This window comes from Solanum verrucosum, unplaced genomic scaffold (assembly GCF_900185275.1).
Source record: "Solanum verrucosum unplaced genomic scaffold, falcon-dt-bn FXZP01000121.1, whole genome shotgun sequence".
In the NCBI taxonomy this organism is placed as follows: Eukaryota; Viridiplantae; Streptophyta; class Magnoliopsida; order Solanales; family Solanaceae; genus Solanum; species Solanum verrucosum.
In genome coordinates, this window is record NW_026020509.1 from 1,377,287 (window position 1) to 1,388,792 (window position 11,506).

General features: G+C 31.0%; 1 protein-coding gene across 1 annotated transcript in view; it reads left to right on the forward strand.

Annotated features, from left to right (window-relative positions):
• Positions 1-11,506, forward strand: part of LOC125809755 (CASP-like protein 4D1) — a 96,098-nt gene that overhangs the window by 43,739 nt on the left and 40,853 nt on the right. The gene's annotated exons all lie outside the window — the stretch shown is intronic.

Below are 11,506 nucleotides of genomic sequence, written 5' to 3' on the forward strand. Positions count from 1 at the left end.
AATCGTTAATAACGTATTTTTGATATAAATTTTGTTGTAATATACTTGATATCATGAATACCAATTACCATTAAATAATTTGCTAAAGAATTGTGATATTAAATACATAATTCTATGTATTATTGTGTCATAAAACAAAATACTACTTCGATTATGAAAGGTTTGTCTATGGATTTTTTTTTATTAAGAGAAAATACATAAAATCTCCTTGAATTTGACAGCAAAACTTATTTTAGCACTTTAATTTTCGGATAATTATTTACCCCCTTAATCTCTTTTCAAGTGAATTAAAATACACCTTAATATTATCAGTCTCACAATGGCAAGTGCATTCCCCACGCACCACATCATTGCCACATCAGCGTCACATTGAACATTATTTAAATTTTGATTTTTAATTCTTTTTTGTTTCTTTTTATTTATTCACAATTTTAGAAAGTAAACAAAAAATCTCAAAAAATAAGAATTAATCCATTATTATAAGAAAAATAATCTCAAAAAAGAACAAATTTTCAGTTGAAAGAGATTCAAAATCTCAAAACCATTCTCACAAAAACACATTCAATTTTTAAGACACATTATCAAAACAAATAAATAATAACAACTGAATATTTAATTTGAGATGAAAAAATTGTAGATTTTCATTAAAAAAGGCTTCAAGTTCATCACATTCAAATCTTGCCATTTTAATTTAAAGCAAGAACAAATTGTTGGCTTTTCTATTTTTTCCTTGTTCATCACACATTTTGGGTTTTCTATCAAGGAAATCAGGGTGGGATGGGGGCATCTCGAAGAAGGAGAAAAAAGATGAAAAGTTCAACAAAAAAGAAGAAAAGTGTGAGGCAGCGAGGTCCGAAGAAAAAGGAAGAGGGTGGGAGTGGGGTTCGAAGATGATAAATAGGATAGGGAAAGGGGTGGTGCAAGTGGTGGTCAAGGGCGGGAGGGGTGGATTGGGTGTGAGGAAGATGAAGGGGCGGGAGGTGGGGTTGGATTTGGTGGTACTAAGGGTTGGGAGTGGTATTAGAGTATGAAGAAGATGAAGAAAAGAAAGATTATTGGCTAAATAAAAAATAATTCGGGCCCACTTATTCTTTTTCTCTTTAATTTTCGGTATATACATGTTGTTATTTTTTTGACTTGTCATGTCAGCGATTTGGGTGTATTTTAATTCACTTGAAAAGAGATTAGGGGGTAAATAATTACCCGTAAAGTTAAAGTGTTAAAGTAAGTTTTGCTGCCAAGTTTAGAGGAGATTTTATGTATTTTTTCTTTTATTAAAGAGAAATTTGACTAGTATTTGGAATGTATTATTTTGATGATAGCATAAAAGTGTAATTTCAAGACTTTTTGTGTAATTTAATGAATATTTAAATCTATAAGAAAATTAAGTTATTTTAATTTACTTCTAAGAACTACTATTATTTAATTGGTTAAATCAACATGATTAGATGAAAAAATAATATTTATATCTATATGAAAAATTATTTCAATTATTGTGGAATAAGAAGCCTTCGTATCTTAATGCACATATTTAATTTGTTCAGAGCTATTAGAGTTGAGTCCAGTAATTTTAGTGAATTTGAGTCAAAGCAATAACACGAATATTTCTAGTAGAATATTATTCACAAGTAAAATAGATATAAAATGACAAATTATTCACGTTTAATTATTATAAGTCATCTAACTCATTGAGAAATGAATAAAAAAACAACTAGTACTTGATAATCCAAGTAAAATAGATATAAAATGACAAATTATTTCTTGAATTTTCAAACCGGACAAGTCAACCTTTTTAATTGATTCCAACGACTTCCATCTTCATAAACAAAACTCATATCGATCAGTAATGTCTACAATATCAATTCTTTAATTCTTTATTTAATTAGTTGATAATATATAAATCATTCCTTTTACTCATTTGGAGTTGCTTAAGCTTTTAAATTCAATAAAATTATTTAGCTAAAATTAAACATAAGTTCGTTATGGAATTGTCTTTAGACTTTAAAAAACGGATTATATTTGTAATGACCTCTGTTTCATGGCCAAAGTTGATACAACATTAATAATTGATTTTTTTTCAAAAAAATAATTAAAAAGAATAGTACTGCTTAATTTAAACAATTAGGGAATTAAGAGGAATATACTAACAAAGTTATTTCAGTTACACTTTTGTTCTGTAATGCAATAATTTTGTCATTAATGGGTTGATAACAACGTCAATAAGCATATTCTTCTTAAAATAGAAAATTTCGTCGGGTGATAGCAATAAGAATGTCAATCATTTTTATAAAAATATGGATTAAATTATTCTTCAGTAGGGCCAATAATTACTTCGAATAATGCTTTTGAATTTTGATGCTTCTATATGGAAGTTTCTGTATTAAATTTTGGCGCACTAATTAAGTGCATATTAACAGCAACATGGGTAATCAAAATAGGTGCATAAATGGTGTTTCGTAATTCAATTTGTTTAATTCTTATAAAAAAAAAATCAGTATTTATTTTTTAATAATAATTTGCTTATTTGTCAAATCTTCTATATATATATAAAGGAGGATCTTCATCCTGCTGCTGTGACATGCCTCAATGATCAAAAAATTTATTTATTTATTTTCTTAAATTTTAGACATTTTTCTCTATTTTTAAATTATTAAATACTATTAATTATTAATGATCAGTTATAGTACATTTTAGAATTTCAAAAGGCTACTCCCTATAATTAACATTTACTTTTCCATAATTAATGTGGTTAATTACGGAAAAAGTGGTTACATAATTTTATTAAAAACAATACTCATTTAGTGATAACTTTAGTGAAAAAGATAATTCAACATTTCAGAATTTTACTATATAATGTAAACATTTCAGAATTCTACCACAATTCCTCTATTTTTCATCATTACTTCAATTTGGTCATTTTATATCTCTTCTTAATCTCTTTTTATTTAGCATTGCAACATCTTATTTTTATCTTCATTTTTTATTAACCTCAAGAAATGAATTTTGATTTATATATCTTATGAAAATAACATTCTAATTATATGTTAATTGTTTGCAGGTTTTAAAACGAATTATCTCTTTATTGATTTTCCAAAGGAGTTGAAACATGAACAAGTGCAAGTAGTTCTCATATACCATGCTTTTGGTTGGTCTTCAAATTTTACCAAACAAATTTACTATTTAATTTTTCATCACAAAAAAATTCTAAAAATTATATAGTGACTTTTCATCGTTGATTGTTGATAATGTTTATGAATTATTAGTTCTTCGTGAATAAATAAAAAAATTTGTAATTGTCTTTTAAATTTCTTACTGCAGATCGCATGCATGGATATGTGATCTTAACAAGAACACAAATTTATTGACTTTTCATTATTGATTGTATTTATATAATCGGTTCATTGTAAATTATTATTTATTATCAAGATTAGCTTCATTCATGTAGGATTCTCCTTTTGCAAATCAGTAAGTGATTTCATGTTTATTTTCTTTTTTTATACGACATAAATAGTGAAAAAAATAATACGAGAGATGGAGGAAAATCGTAATGGACTAGTGAGAATTCTATTTTGAAATTGCTGGCGAAACATTTGCGAAATTTCTTATTTCCTTATATTTATTTGTACATCAAAACAATAAAAAGAATCTAAAAGTATATTTTGCCATAACTTATTTTACGTTATTAAAAATTACTCTATGTAACTATTTTTTTTATAATTATGAAAATGAACCATTAGCTTCAAATAGATTGTTGTAGTAGAAATTATTTTAGATTGTTTTAGTGAAGCAAGCAATATATTAAAAGTGTATAAATCTGAGAAAATGAACCGTTAAACAAGCAAACATATAAAAATTAAATAAATTTGAAATCTATTTGGTACAATTAAAGATAAAATGCCCATTTGTTCTTTCTATTTATATTGTAAAACTTAAAAATTGTACCTTTTTTTTTTGCAAGGCGTGACATTCACCTTTTTTATGTTTCAGGGTACAATATTCATGATCTTCTAAAATAGGAGAAAACACAAAAAAAATATGAAAAAGAATTATGTATGTGAATACTCGAAAACTTTTATAGGGATAAAATTAAATAATAAGTGTGTGAGAAATAATAATGTAATTAAATATTTAAAAGATAAAATAAGAGTTACAAAGAGTACGTGAAAGTAGAATTAAAGGAAATAATATTTTGTAAATTTGTAGAAACAAAATACAATTTTTATAGTTAATATTATCAAATAAAGTAAAATTCTGTTAGAAAAATTTAAATAAAATCCGAAATGCACGGCCAAATTCACTAGTACTTCTATATGTGACATAATTTTTTTTGTTGGTCAATTTGGACTATTTAGCACAAATAAGCCTAACTCTTAGTTGTGTTAAATTCTGCTAGTTAAAATGAGCTAATAATTGTCATGACTTGACATACACCTTAGTCCTTAAGAAACACTAAATAATAGAGGTATTAATTAGATATTGAATAATATTTAATATCAAAGATACATAAATACAAAATGTAAATTATCTCTTAATTTTTCAAATTTGACAACTATTTTTAATATAGTGGATAAGTAAAGATGGACGGAGGGAGTATTAACTTGCCCCTTAACAATATTGAATCATACTTGTCTCACTTCATTCATGACTAATTGAGATATATATTACTATATATAATAAGTGGGAATATCTACTACTTACCACATGACAAATGTTCATTTGGGCCCATTTATTATTTATATGTTTTCAATTTTTAATATATGTTGTATATCTTATTCTTTTTTTCAACCTTTTATTTTAAACTTCTTGAAATTTAATTACCTATTTGTTACTCTCTCTATACACTTTTAATTGTTATGATTTCCTTTTTAGAGTCAAACTATAAGAATTTTAACTAGTATTTTACAATGTGTTTTTTCATTATATTCATATGCAAAAAGTTACAATTTATAGTACTTTTTGTATAGATTTTGCATATTTAAATTTTTTGTTTAAAATATCAAATTAATACAATCTAATTTAACTTTGAAAATTATTATATTACTACTATTAATAAGAGTGAATGTGAGGAGCTTCCCGTTTATGGGAACTGACAAAAAAAATCCTCAGATGTTACTTTTGTAATTTCACATGAAAAATGTAATTCAATTGGTTAGTTAAAGGAGTAGTGCAACTGCATTTCAATTTTTGTATCTATTGGACTAATTTGTCCCCTTAAAACTACAAATAATTCGCACAACTTTCTGAAAACATGGGCCCCACTTATTACTACGTATTGCTTTGGTGACTAATATCAACTATTCTCTCTCCAATAATATTTCTCCAGTATTGACTTTATACATTTTTTAAGAAATTATAAATAAAAGAGTAATATTACTATATCATTCTTTAAATATAATAAATATAATGTATTAAAAAATATAATTGAAAAATGACTATAATTAATGATAAGGGGTAAACTATCCATTGATTTCATAAAGTGGACAAGTATTGTAGGACATTCCAAAATAGTATAATAGACAATAATTATTGGACGGATGGAGCAAGATTAAGTCTTTCTTTCAGTACTTTTCTCACATTAATTAATTTCTCTCAGCATTCAATTAGTAAATCTTTAGTAGAATTAATTAAAATACTTTTTACTTAATAATACGCACAATAAGCAATAAGAGGAAGCTTTCGTTGGTATGTTCTTTTAAGGGTATGTTGCTAAACCATCAACACTGAAAGGTAGCTCTACTGATAATACTGAAGAAAGCATATTAATGGATTAAAAATCAAAAAGAGGTAATTAAACCCTAAAATATTATAAAGACATCTATAAAATTTGGTTGAAGCTCAAAATCTATTAGTGCCATATAAATTAGGATAGAGGAAATAACATATATTATTTGAAATAACATGAAACGTACTACAAATCTGTAATGACCCTCATGGTCATTTCTGTGTCTTGCCTTCTGTGTGTCGTTTAGAGCGTTCCTATAGCGACCCCAAGTCATTTATGACTTACTGGGACTGACAGTTCGGTCACCTGGTCGTTCGTTTGGTCTTGGTGCGAGTTTTTGTGTTTTGGAGCTTATGAACCTTGAACGATCATTTTCAATCAAAAATTCAAGAAGATGACATTGGAATCCAATTCTGACGATTTCATCAGCTCCGGAAGGGTCATTTTAGGCTAGTAGCATGGTCGACATGATTCCCGAGATTTTCAGTGTGAGTCGGTGCGATTAGGCGTTTTAGCCTTTGAATTTTGGCTTAAGTTTGACTTTGGTCATCATTTTGAGTAAACGCGCTCGGATGAGAATTCCGTCAGCGTGGTTAGCTCCGGAATGTCGAGTTTGGTCTAGATTGACCCTTCTTTTGTGTCTGGAGGTTTTCGATATCTTTCCGAGCCCTTTTGTGGGTTTTGACTTAAAATGACTTTTGGAAGTGGGACCCACTTTTTATCGAAATGACCTCTGATGGAAATTTCGAATGCGCCGTTGAGTCTGGAATATCGAATTTGGTATGGTTGCATATCTTGTTTGCGTGCACGGGGTTCCGAACGAGTTCGGAGCACCCCGTCGGGATTTTTAGTTTTGGAAATGTTGCAGATTTTCTGCAATATTGCAGAAAACCAGCAACATTCTCCAAATTTCAAACCCTCATCTCTCTCTCATCTCTCAACCGATTTGGGTGATCCAAAAGACAAAGTTGTGAGATTTTTCGAGGACAACGTGTTGGTGAGCTCGGATAGTGATTTGGAGTCCCCGTTTGAGGTAAATTTCGAAAAACACCTGCTGCCAGACCCCTTTTGTGAGCTTGATTTTGGAAATTTTTGAGACTTGTTTTCTTAGCCATTTTAGATCCGATTTTGGTGATTTTTGAGGCTATCTTGAGTGGTTTTTCGAGGAGAACATTGTGGTGTTGTTAGATTTTACTGTAGATCGCCCGTTTTTGGTAAAAACGCTGAATTAGCTGCTGTCCCATTCTATTTTTTTGAGAAAATTTGGGTTTTAGTTGCATGTTGATATTGTGTTGTTCCCGAACCCCGAATTGTGTCCCATTATGGGAAATGAGCTGGGGGAACTGGTTAGGACCCACTTTTGGGGTTAATTTCGGAATTTCCTACGCGGGTCCCACGATTCCCGTTTTGACTCCAAAATTGACCCGTCTCTGTTTGTTGTGATTTTGGTGTCTAAACGATCGTATTAACGTTGTGATACTATTTTTGATAGCGGGGAAGCGTTTCGAGACCGTTCATAAAGGGAAAGCTCTGAAGGAGTGATTTTGGAGCGCGTGTGATCGGCCTACAGGTAGGCTACGGTTTTCCTCTCTTAGATTGAGCTCGAGAATGTGAATGCATGTTAATTAGTTGGGATTTGGGTTGGGTAGTTATTGAATCTTGCATAGGTGTTAAGAAATCATGTTTTCGGCCTATTTCGGGAATTATCGAGTAACTGTGAGCATGCTTTGTGTTATTAACGGATCCTCCTCGATATGTGGAGTGCTTGCATGCTTAATTATTGTTTGTTTGAAGAATGTTGGGCCTTAGTTTAGGTTTGACTAGGGCTTGCCTTAGAAATACATTATTCGGATCCAATAGGCCTTAGTTTTGCCCCGACGTCGCTCGGCCGGCTTAGATCCCTGTAGACTGGTGTAGCAGACTTGAGTCTGATAGTTTGGGCCTTAGTTAGGCGATACTCTCTCTCCGACTTTAGTTATCCTTATTTTTCCCCGATGTTACGGCTTCACGAGTTACGTCGGCGACACTAATTCTACTTCGCGATTTGAATTTGGTTTTCGATTTGGTTCCAAGGACTTACATTGATTGGCTAAGTATGGACGGCGTTCCATGGACATTTATGAGTGTGGATCGATTAAGACTCTTTCAGCAGCTACATTGGCACTTATATAGAGCATCCGGTTTAAGGTCCGGCCTCTATTTCCCAGATACTTATATAGAGCATCCGGTTTAAGGTCCGGCCTTTATTGCTCAGATACCTTTATAGAGCATCCGGTTAGAGTTCCGACCTCTTATACTTGTTACTTGTGATTGGTTACTTGGGTATTTCTTGTGAGCATCCGGTTCGAGGTCCGGCCTCCGTACTGTCAGATTCTACTAATTAGGGTTGAGGTTCTGGTTCGATGTTCTTCGTTCTTGGGTTCTTTTATACAATTCTCTTTAGTTTTAGTTATTCTGTATACTCGTCGGGCTTATGGGGGTCTGTTCGGGTTTTTATTTAACTTGCGCACGAGTGTACCTTCTGGGCTTATGGGGGCCCAGTTAGGTGTAGTTAGCTTATAGATTACTTTAGTTAGTTCTTGTACACTCGTGTGCATTCCCTTGTTAGTTAGATTTTAGTTCTTGACTTCGGTTTGTGTTATTCCTTCTTTTCATATTGCCTTTACTTTTCAAGTTCAGTCGGCCTATGATGCCTATTGGGTACCTGTTGTTTTGGTACTCATGCTACGCTCTGCATCTATTTCGTGATGCAGGTCCGGGCACTAGTAGCCAGCGTTGATTGAGCTTGGAGCAGACTGATCCGGAGACGGGAGTGAGCACACGACGTTTTGTACTATTTCAGTCTCCATCCGTATATATAGACTTGTCTTTTACCTTTCGAGACAGTCCAGTCTCTGTTGTCTACTTTTGGGACTTGTACTCATTTTGTTAGTAGCTCTGTACTAGTGACTTCCAGGTTCTGGGAGGGATCTTTATTTGTATATATGTTTTTGGTTTGCTTCCGCCTGTTTATATTTTTATTTGTCTACTCTTGTTTAGTTTCTACCCTCAGACCCATTACTTGTTGTTCCGGGTTACGGGTTGGCTTACCTACTGGTGGGTTATAGTAGGTGCCATCATGACTTGAGAAATCGGGTCGTGACAAAATCACACAATAATTAGCAACTTCAAAATTTAAAGGACATACAAAAAATTTGACTAACTCTCAAAATTCTACTAATGTCACATAGTTTGGGATAGAAAAAGTAACATATACGTAAAATGTACTATAACTCATAATAATTAAATAACTTCAAAATCTAAAAGACATATACAAAATTTGCTTGACTTTCGAAATTCTATCAATGACACATAAATTGGGACAAAGAGAATATTGAAAATTACATATAAAGTATTATTAACCACAATAATCAACAGCTTAAAATTTAAAGAACATGCAAAAAAATTGTTTGACCGTTAAAATTTTATTAATGTCACATAAATTAAAATAAATAAATAAAATATATGTTGGGCCCGTGCTAGCACGGGCTACTGTAACTAGTAGTATATATACATTAATATGTTCTACATCTACTCATATAATATTCTATTCTAGCAAAAATGTTTAATGGTGGATAGGTGGGACGGAGCCAAGAGTTCACACAATTTTCAACTGAAAAACTACATATAGGTCATATTATTTTTCGTTGCAAATATTACATTTTAAAATAGGAAACGTTAGTATACTACTACTACTAATTATGATCAAACAATTGTGGTGGTATTAGCTTGGATTCATTAAACATCTAGTTTGTTTTTAGGGATATAATAATCCTCAATTAATTGTGTACAATGACAACTGTTTGTTGGAAGTGCTTCATCATTAAATATAAGGTTTAGTTTTAGTATATACTATTTCAATTAATCATGGTCACGACAACAGTGTGATGGTAAAAATCTATTTAGAGAATACAATTTTATTTTCTCTTGGATGGTGAATATATTAAGACACAAACTGACTTATAACAAAAATTGACTGCAAAAAAAAAAAAAAACTTTCAGCTCAATATTTAAGACTTCTTATAGAGTCATTTGATGACTTCTCATGGAAAAACTCCATTTTTCTTGAAGACTGAGTACAACTCCTGCACGCTGCATGCACAAAAGTCGAAAACTAGTTAATAATTACATGTTAAGAGCAAGTTCAATATTTACTATAGATACATTTACACGATGTGATTTTTCGACCAAGGGTACTTTGAATGCTATAATATGTCGACAACTTGCATATGCTAAATTAAGGTCATAAAAACAAGCGCAACGACAAAGGCATAGGCGGCAAATTAGTAATATTATTATATGGAGACCATATATTGGCTTTATATATTTAGGTTAAAAATTGGAATAAAGTGAAAAAGCAACAAACCGATACCTTCGTACAAAATTGAAAGTGATATATGATGGTTTCATTTTCTGCAAGGAAGAATCTTTGATTCTAAAGAAAGAAAAAAAGACAAACAAAAACCAATAAAAAAAAAAGAAAAAGAAAGAAGCAGATACAGTGATGATTATTGGAGGCTAGAATATTCGGTCATACGTATTAATTACACTATTTTTGGCTTACTGTACCAAGAGCAGGAGGATCGGAGAACCTAGGTAAAAATTCAAATAGTCGAGCTACTAAAATTCCTTCAAAAGGATCGGAAAACTTAGATAAAAATTCAGGTAGTCGACCTACTAAGATTCCCCCAAAAATATCAGAGAACCTTGGTAAAGATTTGAAACTACTAAGATTCCCCAAAAAGATCGGAGAACCTACCTAACAATTTAGGTAGTCGAGGAAGTAATAAGATTCCTTCAAAAAAGGATATATATTCTGAATCCATTTGGGTATTTTCTGTCCCTTGGCCCAAAAAAATACTACTACCATTCTGGATCTGTACTAGGCAAAAATGATTTCTCTGACCCGAGCAAGAAAAAAAAAAAGAATTGTATAAGTAGTGAATAAAGAAGAAAACAAATTATTCTTTTGAAACTTTTGGGGGGAATTGATTAAATCATTTTCACAATTTAAAGTTTATGGGTTTTGACAATTGCTCGTTCACCACCGGACCTCGATTCGTTTATATATTATGTTTCTCAGACACATATATATGATTTGGGCTAAAGCTATTACTTATGTCGAAGCCATACCATATATATTGATCGGCCACTTGTGTTTACATTTATAAGTTGTAGCCAAAACAATTGATCACTTGGAACATAATAACATTTCATCAAAATTAGAAGAAGAAAAGCAGGAAGAGGAAGAAAGGATTTGTGCATTGTAAACATGAGAATAATGGATACCATCCCACATCATTTGGGCCTAAAATGGACTAACCTTGGAACTTGGAAGAAACACACACCACTACTACAAATATATACTTGCGTTTGTTATTTTTTACTTGTCAAATATACAAAAAAAATAATCATTCCTATTGCTCGTTTATTTTAGCAAATTGAAAATATTTGTATTCAAAATACTATTAATAAGAATAATTTCATAAAATAAATTGCTAGAGAAGAAGGGATGGAATAATAATCTAGCAAGAAATCTAAACAAATAAAATTGTGTGTACATTATATATTATATATCTTGGTGTAATGTAGTACAAATTCCGACCACAAATTACACTAATTTAGAATAGGTGAGAATTAAGGACTTTTTTGACGTTAGCAAATAAATTTTTCTCAACATGTCCTTGTTTTGGTCCCACTCTTGGCTGTCATTTTTCTACCACATTGGACCACATTTTGGTGTCC